This window comes from Peromyscus leucopus, chromosome 2 (genome assembly GCF_004664715.2).
Source record: "Peromyscus leucopus breed LL Stock chromosome 2, UCI_PerLeu_2.1, whole genome shotgun sequence".
Classification (NCBI taxonomy): domain Eukaryota; kingdom Metazoa; phylum Chordata; class Mammalia; order Rodentia; family Cricetidae; genus Peromyscus; species Peromyscus leucopus.
Genome location: NC_051064.1, coordinates 53,034,584 through 53,045,525, shown reverse-complemented (window position 1 = coordinate 53,045,525; position 10,942 = coordinate 53,034,584).

The following is a 10,942-nucleotide window of genomic DNA, read 5'->3' as shown; positions in this document are numbered from 1 at the left end:
GCTGGTGTCTCGGGTGCAGCCGAGGGTGGCTGTGCCCAGGGGAAGTAGTGTAATGCAAGAAAGCAACAAAACTGACTAGCTCCAGAGTAAGTCAGGGTCACTGGTGGACCCCGAGAATGACAGGAAGTATGACAGGAAGTGGCTTCATCGTGGCCTTTTTGTAACTGGAGCCACAGATGTTCATAAGGTAGGCCACGGTGGCCACAGTGAAAGATGATCTTCCCAAAGCTGTGGGAAAAAGACTACTAAGTCATACCAGCTTCATGCTGCTAACTCTGCAAGACCCAGCAGTGCTGGGGAACTGAGCCTAAAAATGTAGTGCCTAGTCCTCTGCCACGTGGCATTTAACTGCCTTCCGAGCAAACAAGCTAGAGTTGTGTTTACACCTACACTATAGGCTAATTCAGACCAAACTCACATGGACCTCAGTGGTCAAAGACTTCGAGATGGGAAGGATATGAGGCTTCGTTGAAGCAATATGAGAGCACTCCTAGAAAAGAGTGAGGTTTGGACAGGGCCTGGAACCACAAGCTCCTGACAGACGTTGGTGTTTGTATACTATTCCGTTTTGTGGAGGGAATGAATAAAACAAGCATCAGGGTGGAGGGATGGCTCTGTGGTTAAGAGCATTTGTTGCTCTTGAAGAGGACCTGACTTTGGTTCCCATGGTGGTTCGAAACCATCTGTAACCCAGTTCCAGGGGATTCGATACCCTTTTCTGATAAATGAGGGCAGCAGGCATTCACATGTCACACACACGTCACATATACATATATGCAGGTAAAACACTCATCATACACATGAAAAAAAAATCACCTTTTAAAAACGATCACTGAGCTGGGCGGTGGTGGCACATGCCTTTAATCGCAGCCTCAAAAAACCAAACCAAAACAACAAATCACTGATGGGCTGGTGAGATGGTTTAGAAGTTAAGAGCACGGGCTGCTCTCAGAAGACCAGGGTTCAATTCCCAAAACCCATACGTCAGCTCACAACTGTGTTACCTCCAGTCCCAGGGGAATTGGATGCCCTCTTGTGGCCTTTGCTGTGCAGTGCGTATGCAGACATACATGCACATGCAGGCAAAGCACACGCACATGCAAAAGTACGTGTTGAAGAGATCTCGGAAAAAAGATTACTGGGGTGCTAGAGAGATGGCTTAACAGTTAACAGCACTGACTGCTCTTCCAGAGGACCTGGGTTTAAATCCTAGCACTCACATGGCAGCTCACGACTGTAACTTTAGTTCCCAGGAATTCCAACACTCACACAGACATACATGCAGGCAAAACACCAATGCACACACACACAAAAAGTCTATCAATGACCACTGCTTTATGAGATGGACTTTAGCACCGAGCTCACTGTGTAGCCAAGGATGACCATCTGATTTTCCTGCCTCTGCCTCCTAAGTGCTGGGATTACCCGTATGCACCACTGCACCCCCGTCTGTCCTCTTCCTCCTGAGTATTTAGAATGCCACTGTAGGACTCAGTTCTGTGAAACATGCTCAGAGAAAGGTGCCTTAGCAGATATGCAGTGGACTTGCCCTGAACCTCTGGCCTCCGTGGACTCTTGGCCCACTCCCATTTTCCAGTCAGACTGTAGCCAAATACATAGCACAGAAGGGCTTTGTGGACTTCCTGGTGCCACTTCCTGCCAGCAGCCTCTCCTGCCAGCATGAAAGAATTTCCTTGTTCACTATCAAGCATGTGCTGCCTGCCTCATTCCAGATGAGCTGCTGGCTCCTCCCATCATGCCTTGGGTCCTTTGCTGAAGAGAATCCCCAGCCCATCAACACTCCCGTTCCCCTAACAGTCTTATTTGAGGTGACTGAGGTCCTGTCCAGCCTGGTATTCACTGAAGAGCCCAGACGGGCTCTGAAGTCATCCGCCTTAGCCCCTCAGTGCTGGATTTACAGGCATGAAGGACCACGCCTGACCAGTTAAGAATTTTTAGAAGGTACTATTCCTACTCATTATCTGAGCTCAGCATGTTTACTATGCTGCTTATTAACTGTATCTAGATCTGTAATTAACATCCTAGTGCTGTGGGCGGGAAGAAAAACTGTCAACCACTGCCTTCTATAAACTCCCTTCACTTGTGACTACTTTTTCTTAATGAGGAACAACCCAGTCAGAGGACTGGAAATAATGAAGTGCCTGTTCTCTGAGTGTTAAGATTTAGATCCTAAGTGTCCCCCAGGTTCATGTAGTAGAGGCTTGGTCCTCGGCTGAGAGGCTGTTATGTGGTAGAATTCTCTAGGAGGTGGAAGGAACCTCGGTCATGGGGCTGTGTCCTTGAAGATAGAGGAACCTCTCCGCCTTTCCCTTTCTCCTGTCAGATCTCTTCTCGGCAGCTGTTGTTCTCTGTCACACAGTCCCAGCTACAAGGTCCAGCTTTGCCACAGGCCCTAAAACAATGGGTCCAGCTGCCTATGGAGTAACTTCAAGAAAAAAGGATGCCTGAAAGCCGCAAGGAAGAAAATGAAGTGAAATAAACAAGTCAGGTTTGGTGTAACTGTAGTACTTGAGAGATGGGAGCAGAAGGATCAGGAATTCACGGGATGTCTCAGCTACATGATACCTTGTCTCCCAACACAACAGAAATAATGATAACCAGAGGCTGGACATGGGAGCACAACACTTTAATCCCAGCATTCAGGAGGCAGAAGTCCATGAATCTCGAGTTGGAGGCCAACCAAAGGTACACAGTGAGACCCCATCTGAAAGAACAAAAGGTATCAGACCTTATAAATGGTTTATCCCTGGTATTTTGTGGTAAGGGCATTCGCCAATGACATAGTTGATTGCCTTGTGTATGTGGCAGGTTTGCGTCCTCAGTGTGTTAACCGATAAACATATTCATAGCAACCTTTCTGCTCTCCAGTCTATTACACTAAGAATACAAAATTATCACTGTAACGATCATATTTAGAGTTCCATCACTAGATATTTTTTAATTTTGCTTTTTGAGATAAGGTCTCATATAACCACACAAACTAACTCGTGCCTCCAAAATCCAAGTGCTGAGATCATGTGTGTGTGCCTGGCTTGGGCCCTTTTCTTTAAAGATGTGGAGTGTATTTTAAGGTACTAACAGATTCCTGAGGAAGGATGCCCACCCCTAGGTGCCATCAGCCAACAGTGAGTATCGACGGAGAGAGAAGGGATCGGTTGCAGCTGCACAGCTGCTTAGGACAAAGTGAGTCCCTCTGCTGGATGACGGCTTTTCTCCTCTGGTGGTGCTTAGACCAAGCAGCCAGGCAGGGTGACGCACACCTGTAATCCCAGCACTGGGAGGCTGAGGCAGGAGGAGGAGTTACCGGTGAGTAGCTGTATAGTTCAAGGACAGATCCGGTAACAGGAGACAGCCTCAAAAAATCAGCTGGGTGTGGTAGCATACACCTGTCATCCCAGCACTGAGGAAACAGGCAAGAGGGTCCGACAAGTTTGAGACCAGCTGTCTACATGGTGAGTGCTGGGCCATAGAGTGCTTGTCTCATAGAGTCCTGCAAACAAAGACCAAGGGTTAGGGATAATGCCCAACTGTAAAACACTTTGTCCAGCATGCACAAAGGCCTAGGTTTAATCCCCACCACAAGCAAAACAACAGCAAACTAACAACTCCTACCCAAAATAAGCTAGGACTATGGCCCACTCTTGTAATTCTACCATTGGGGAAACTGAGGCAGGAGGATTGTAAGTTGAGTTCAAATTCCTAGTATGGCATACTGGGTGCTGTGGTGGGTGGCACCTGCTTGTACCTGAGCACACAAAGGCAGAAGGGTCAGAAATTCAAGATCCACTTGAGAGGCAGAGACTATTGGATCTTTGAATTTGAGGCCAGCCTGGTCTATAGAGCGAGTTCCAGGACAGCCAGAGCTATTACACAGAGAAAACCTGTCGGGAAAAACAAAAAGTTCAAGGTCATCCTTGGCTCCATCAGGCCAGCTTAGGTTAAATAAAACCCTAAGCCCCCCCCCCCCATGTAAAGATTACAATGAAGGAATTCTCCTCTCTCATTCTCTCCTCCTTCCCGCTCCTCTCTCTGCACTCTGTAGAATCATATATCTATATGAGGGAGGTCAGCTCCCTCTCACTCCCCCAGGGTACTCTTGAGCGGGGAGAAATGAGGAATTTGTAGATAGAAGTATAGAGGAGAGAGACAGAAAACACAGGAGAGCCTCAGGAGGGCCTGAGTCTCAACCCACCAGCCCCTTCTGTCTCCACTAAAGGGCTTTTTAAAGGAACGCCAAGGGGTAAGGCAAAAGACCTCTCCCACACACCATCCCAGACACCTGGTGACCACGCACGTGGTCCAGCCATCCCCTAATGCAGCCCTGCTGTGTACAGCAAGCTCAGCTCTCACTAGGACACCTCTGTGGGCTCCCGCATCTATACACACAACAGAAATCTAAACTATCACTAGACTTGCCCATAGTTGCTCTCTGGGCAGCCGAGATACTTTTGCCAACTTCAGTTGACTCGAGTGGCAGGCACATGCCTGTAATCCCAGTATTTGGAAGAGACAGAAAAATTGTCATAAGCTTAACAACGTAGACTACATAGCCAGGTTCAGACCAACCAGAACTACACAGCAAGACTATTACTGTATCACAAGCGGAGGAGGAGGAAGGAGAAGGAAAGAAAAAAACAAAGAGTTTTCTGTGCTTCAAGCCTCTCGTTGGGGAGCTAGATTGTTTAGCCTCGTGAGGTCAAGGAATCTATCCCATTCCCAGTAGGGGGAGCCAGAGTTTAGGCAAACTCTGAGGCATGCTCCTGAATCAACACCTAATAGAGTGCTGAAAAACAACAGCCGCCCCCAGAAACAGCATTATAAAACTAGGTTTCAGGGTGCACCTGACTCGGGCCTCTACCCCTGAACTGCCTCCCCAGCCCTACAAAGCAAATTCATAGGACTGGGGGCAAGGGCAAGGCAGGCAGGGCTCTAGTGCCCGCTACTGAGGAAGTTTCTGCACTATGAGTGCTCAGAGCAGTAATTAATTTTTTTTTTTGATCTACGAAAAAAAAAAAAAAAAAAAAAAAAAAAAAAAAAAAAAAAAAAAAAAAAAAAGTGAGTCACTGTCTATGAGTGCTCACCGCAGAGCACGATGTCAAATAAACCCAACCTATTAATGGGAGCCTCTGTGTCTGGATTGATCTACGAAGGCAAGCATATGTACACAACTTCTTAAAGTGCGTATCAATTTAATACTTCCAATATGGGAAGAGCCAGGGATGGAATGGTATAAATGCTGCGCTGTGTAAGATCATCAGTATTCATCAGCATGGAGATCCTGAAACAAAGATCACAAAACAAAGAGTTTGGAGTCTAACCTCCTGTCTTTTTATTGCTCCATTATGCCCAACTTTATCTTTTTTGAAATAGGGTTGTACTAAAAACTGGCCTTGAAGTTGCAAATCTCCTGCCTCAGTCTCCCAAGTCTACTATACCTGGCTCTAGGCAGCTGTTGGGCTGTAGTAAGCACTTCATTAGATCTCTCTGGACGGCGCGACCGTCTTTGATCAGGGAATGAAGTTGCTTCCGTAAGGCATTCTTCAGGCTTTGAACAAACTGAGTCATTTATTGAGATTTTTAGAGTGGACTTTACAGTTCTAGGGAGACAGCAGATTTTCATTTTAACTCAGCCAGAATCACCACGAGCAGCAAGGAATAGAACTGATTAGAGATAACTGTGACACACTGCTTCATGCCCTAAAGGCTCCCGGCAGGCCTTTATCCAAACTCTCACCTGGAGCCTTGTAATTCCTTCTGGTTGTATCTACCCTGTATAGCCACAGTTAGGCAAGAGGCCAGCCACTGAAGAAAAATATGTGGCTTTTCCATAGGACTCAGGGGGCCTAAGCAACCTGGAGGGAGAAATTGAAAAGTGGGCTCCCTGAGAATCTGTTGTGTCAGCAACTCTGAGGAGCTGAGCAGTCCAGTAGGAACTAGGCACCATGCAGCAGGTCAGGGACTCAGAGGAGGTATCAGCTACCACTGTGCAGAACATGGGAGAGGCAATCTGAGTGTCAGATTTGCCCATGGAGACCACAGGCTAAAGATCCTGTTGGGTTCCCGTCTGTTTGTAGAGACGGATGCTGATCTGTGCATTCCTTGCCATATCTCTTCCTGTACTTCAGTAGTGTAGTTGGCTGTAGCTAAGGTGGAAAGAAGCTTACATTACAGTAGGGCTCTTCTCTAGCAGGGCAGGTCCAGGCCTGCAGGAACTGGTTTAACTTGCTTCTCAGAGTCTTGACTCCACCTCAGACTCCTTAAGCCTCAGGGAAGGGAAGTGGAGGGGTCAGGACCTGAAATAGCCAAAGAGATCTACCTGTTCTTAAGAAATCTGTTGTTACCTAGGAAGTCTCTGGAGAAGCGATTTTCAGCGTCAGATCTCAGGTCTTATCTGTTTCCAGTTCCCATTGCTATTCTTTTTTTTTTTTTTTGGTGGGGGTGGGGTGGGTTTTCAAGACAGGGATTTACTGTGTAGACCTGGCTGTCCTGGAACTCACTCTGTAAACCTGGCTGGCCATGAACTCACAAAGATCCACCTGCCTCTGCCTCCCAAGTGCTGGGATTAAAGGCAAAGGTGTGCGCTACCACCTCCCGGCTAGATTTAGGTTTCTTGAAAGCAGGTCTGAGCTGCTGTCTAATCTGTTAGGTCTGTGTGGAGCAGGTATTGGGCCAGAGGACAAAGCAGCCTCTCAAAATCCCATGCCGCCTCTGACAGCGGCCCTGGGCAGCCCTGCCTGGTCTGGAAATCAGCGACACTTTGCCTCTCCAGTGCTGCAGTTACAGGCAGCTGCCATCATGCTTGTTTTAGCTCTGCTTTTGTTAGTACATGAAGGCTTGGCTCCCCACCCTGTAAGTTCCCAAAGTGTTACTGTTATCTTAGTTTCCCAGAAGTTTACTATGTTACACACTGCAAGGCCAAATTGAGGCTGTAAACAGCAGTGGCTGAAATTCAGCACTTGGGGGGAGGACATCCCGGACCGCCAGCACTTGGGAGGTGGAGGAGTCAGGGGATGACAGGGAAGGGTCTCTGGTCATTTGATCCCCACTGCATATCCCACCTTCCAAGAGTCCCTGCAGACCTCTCAGGAAGCCTTGTCCCCTCGGAACCGGGAGTGATCTATTCTCTTCCCTGAAATACGGCTCCGAGGTACTTGACCAAATCTTGTAACCTTTTTGTTATCAAACTCACATCAGTTGTTATCAATGTTTAGATGGGTTCTACTTGATAGGGTATATGCTGTTCCAGAGTTCTGTCAGCAAGACCTTGGGCAAGTTACCCAACTTCTCTGTGCTTCCCCCCCCCCATATGTAAATATCCCCAGGAGAAGAGGGGACTTGCTGTAAGGTCATCTTTGGTTCTAAGTTGGTAACAAGGTGATTATTTAACTCTTAAGGAATTCAGCCACAAAGCTCTGGGCATGATGGTGCATGCCTGTAATCCCAGCTTTCTGGATGCAGAAGCAAGAAGGTGGCAGCAAATTCAAGGCCTGGCTGATGACCTACATAGTGGGTTCAAGGCTAGCCAGGGCTTCACAGTAAGGTCCTGTCAAAAAACAAACCAAGTGGACTTTGGTGGTGCATGCACGCCTTTGATCCTAGCTCTTGGGAGGCAGAGCCAGGCGGATCTCTTTGAGTTCAAGGCCAGCCTGGGCTACAGAGCAAGATCCAGGACAGGCACCAAAACTACACAGAGAACCCTGTCTAGAAAAATGAAAACAAACAAATAAAAACCACCACTAACAACAAAAAACAAAAACAAACCAAGCCCTGCATTGTGGCACATATCAGTAATCCCTGCACTTGAGAGACAAAGTATGAGGATCAGGAGTCATTCTTGGTTACATATGGTTCAAAAGCAGCCTGAGTTACATGAGACCTTGTTTCAAAACCAACAAACAAATAAACAAGCAAACAAAACAATTTATACAAGAACATGGGCCTAAGCAGAAAAGTATGTACAATTACTTTGATGGAACATTTGGGTTTGGGGGAAGAAGTAGGCATGTTCTAAGTATCTCAGTGTTAAGAATTAGTGGGGGTTGGGGATTTAGCTCAGTGGTAGAGCAAACTGCCTAGCAAGCCTAGGACCCTTGGTTCAGTCCTCAGCTGGCATGGTAACAAAGAAAAATAAACCAGGCCAGGTGGTGCATGCCTTGAATTCCAGCACTCTGGAGGCAGAGGCAGGTGGATCTCTGAGTCTGAGGCAAGCCTGGTCTACATAGTCAATTCTGGGACTGCCAGGACTATGTAGAGAGAGATAAATAAAAGAGTTTGCGGGCTAGAGACTATACCTCCGTTGATACAGTTAACCTGGCATGCATGAAGTCCTGGAGTCCTGGGTTCATTAGAAAACCAGACATATTCGAGAAAGCCTGTAATCCCAGCATTTGGGAGGTAGAATCAGGGGGATCAGAAATTCCAGGCCAGACCTTGGCTACATGAAACAATGTCTCAGAAAAACAGAGTTGGTAGAGGAAAGGCAACAAATGTGCTACAATGTGCATTCATTTTAAACAGTCGTTTCCCAAAAAATCCCTAGCTGTAAAAAAAAAATGTGCTTTAAACTATATTTAATAAATTGTATTATATTTGGGGGTTGGGATGTTCAATGGCCCAAGTAGGAGACGACCTGAAGGAATTCTCTTCCTATTACATGGGTCCATGGATGGAACTTGGATCTTCCGGCTTGGCAGTAAGTGCCTGACCACCTTCCAGGCCTGAAACTGCCTTTTATCTCCTGTCCAGCTCTGTTAGCATTTATCTTTTCCTGTTACAGAATGTCAGGAAGCTTGTTTTTTCCCCCCTATTGATTTCTATGAATCAATACCTCTCTCCGTAATTCTGCTTTCTTTTTCCATTTCTCTCCATTAAAACTAAGCAAAGTAAAGAAAAAGACATCCCTCTCCCCTAGTGCCCCATTCAGCCAGAGACATGTGAGTCCCTGAACACCACCATCTGGCCTGCTTCTAAACTAAGCAGCCAGAATTGACCAGCACCTGCAGCTGTCACTCAAAGGAAAAGAATCCCACCCGGAAAGTTTTGGCCCCAAAGAAGTTTTCCCAGACCGAATGAGGCCAAGACTGAGAATTAGTTTTAACTTTGCTCTTTGGACCGAGTCCACTTTGGACAGAATCCACCTGGCTGTCTCCTAGCCCCCCAGGTGTCGTATACCTGTGATTTCCCCAAAGGAAAGGTACTTATAAACTAGAAACTACAATTTCTCTAACTGGAGCTGCAGATCGTTTGCAATAAAACCCCTTATATAAAATAAAAAGCAGAAGAGAGAAGGGTCCTGGTCACATAGCAAGTTAGTTGCCAACCTAATAATAGTTAAAAGGCCCTGTCTCAAAACCACGGAAGTTTGAACTTGAAGCTCGTGGTTTGTACCATTAATGAGAGTAGTTCCTACAGCCACAGCAGACGCTATTTCCTGAAAGGACATTTTCCCCTTCTGATGCCTTTTGCTGCTGACCACTTTACTCTTAAATGTAATGTGTTGTGAGAATAAATCTAGCTGTATAGAAAGAAAAGAAAAAGTCTCTACATAGCCCTGGCTGTCTGGCCTTGAACTCTGAGACCTGCCTGCCTGTCTCCCTAGTGCTGGGATTAAAGGTGTGTGCCACCATGACCAGGTGTATGAGTGTTTTGCTTGCATGTATATCTGTGAGTTGCTTGGTGCCCGGTACCTATGGAGGTCAGAAGAAGGCACTGAATCCCCTAAAACTGAAGTTATAGACTGTTGTGAGTTACCACATGGGTGCTGGGAATTGAACCTGGCTCTCAGGAAGAACAGGCAGTGGTCTTAACTGCTGGACCATCTATCTCTCCAGCCCTTAAGATAAAGAGTCTTATTCCAGGCTGCTCTGGAACTCACTAGGTAGCCCAGGCTTTCCCTTAGTGAACAGTAATCCTCTTCTCTTGGTCTCCCAAATACTGGAATTATAGGTCAGACCACCACATCTGGTTTCACAAAAATAAATAAATACACACGAACATGCATGTGTAAATACACACCTATCTTCTTGCTAGATTATGTATAACTTAAAGACAGATTGATTCATTGTCTCTGTCTCTGGTGTTTATTTGGCAAACAGTTGCTTGTCGAAGGGGCAGGCAAAGAGGCAGGTGTTACATGAACTGCGAAATTGGTCACTTAATAAAAAAATCCCGGTACCAGATATCGGGGCAAATGCTGAAAGATCAGAGAGACAAAGGAACAAGCCACTGCCACATCTCACCTCACCAGCTCTCTGAATCCTCTGAGTCCTCACTGGAAAGGCTCCAGCTGAAAAAGCCTCTAGCTGAAAGGGACACTTCTGCTGAAAAGCCTTTGGTTCCCATCTCCTCATGCCTTACATACCTTTCTCGCCCAGCCATCACTTCCTGAGATTAAAGGCCTCTGTGCAGAGGAGTTGCCGAGGTGAGAAGTGGCTGTGGCTTGTTTCCTCTGATCTTCAGCATTTACCCCAATATCTGGTTCCAGGTTTTTATTATAAGAGCAATTAAGTTTTGTGCAACACATTGGAAATGTGGAGGCAGGGAGATCAGAGGTTCAAGTTAATCCCTGGTTACATATTGAAGTTTCAGGATGGGGTACATGAGACCTTATTTCAAAGGTAGTTTATGGTTCATACATGTAATCTCAGCATTTCTGAGGCCAGAGCTGGAGGATTGCTGACAGTTCAAGGCCAGGTTAGATTACTTAGTAAGATCGTCTCTCAAAACAATACAAAGCTGGACACGGTGGTGCACACTTAATTCCAGCACTAGGTAGGCATCAGAGGCAGGTGGATTTCTGTGAATTTAAGACCAGCGTGGTCTACACAGTGACTTCAGGACACCTAGGGCTGCGTATTGAGACCCTATCTCAAAAACAAAACAAAATCAAGAAACACACACACACACACACACACACACACAC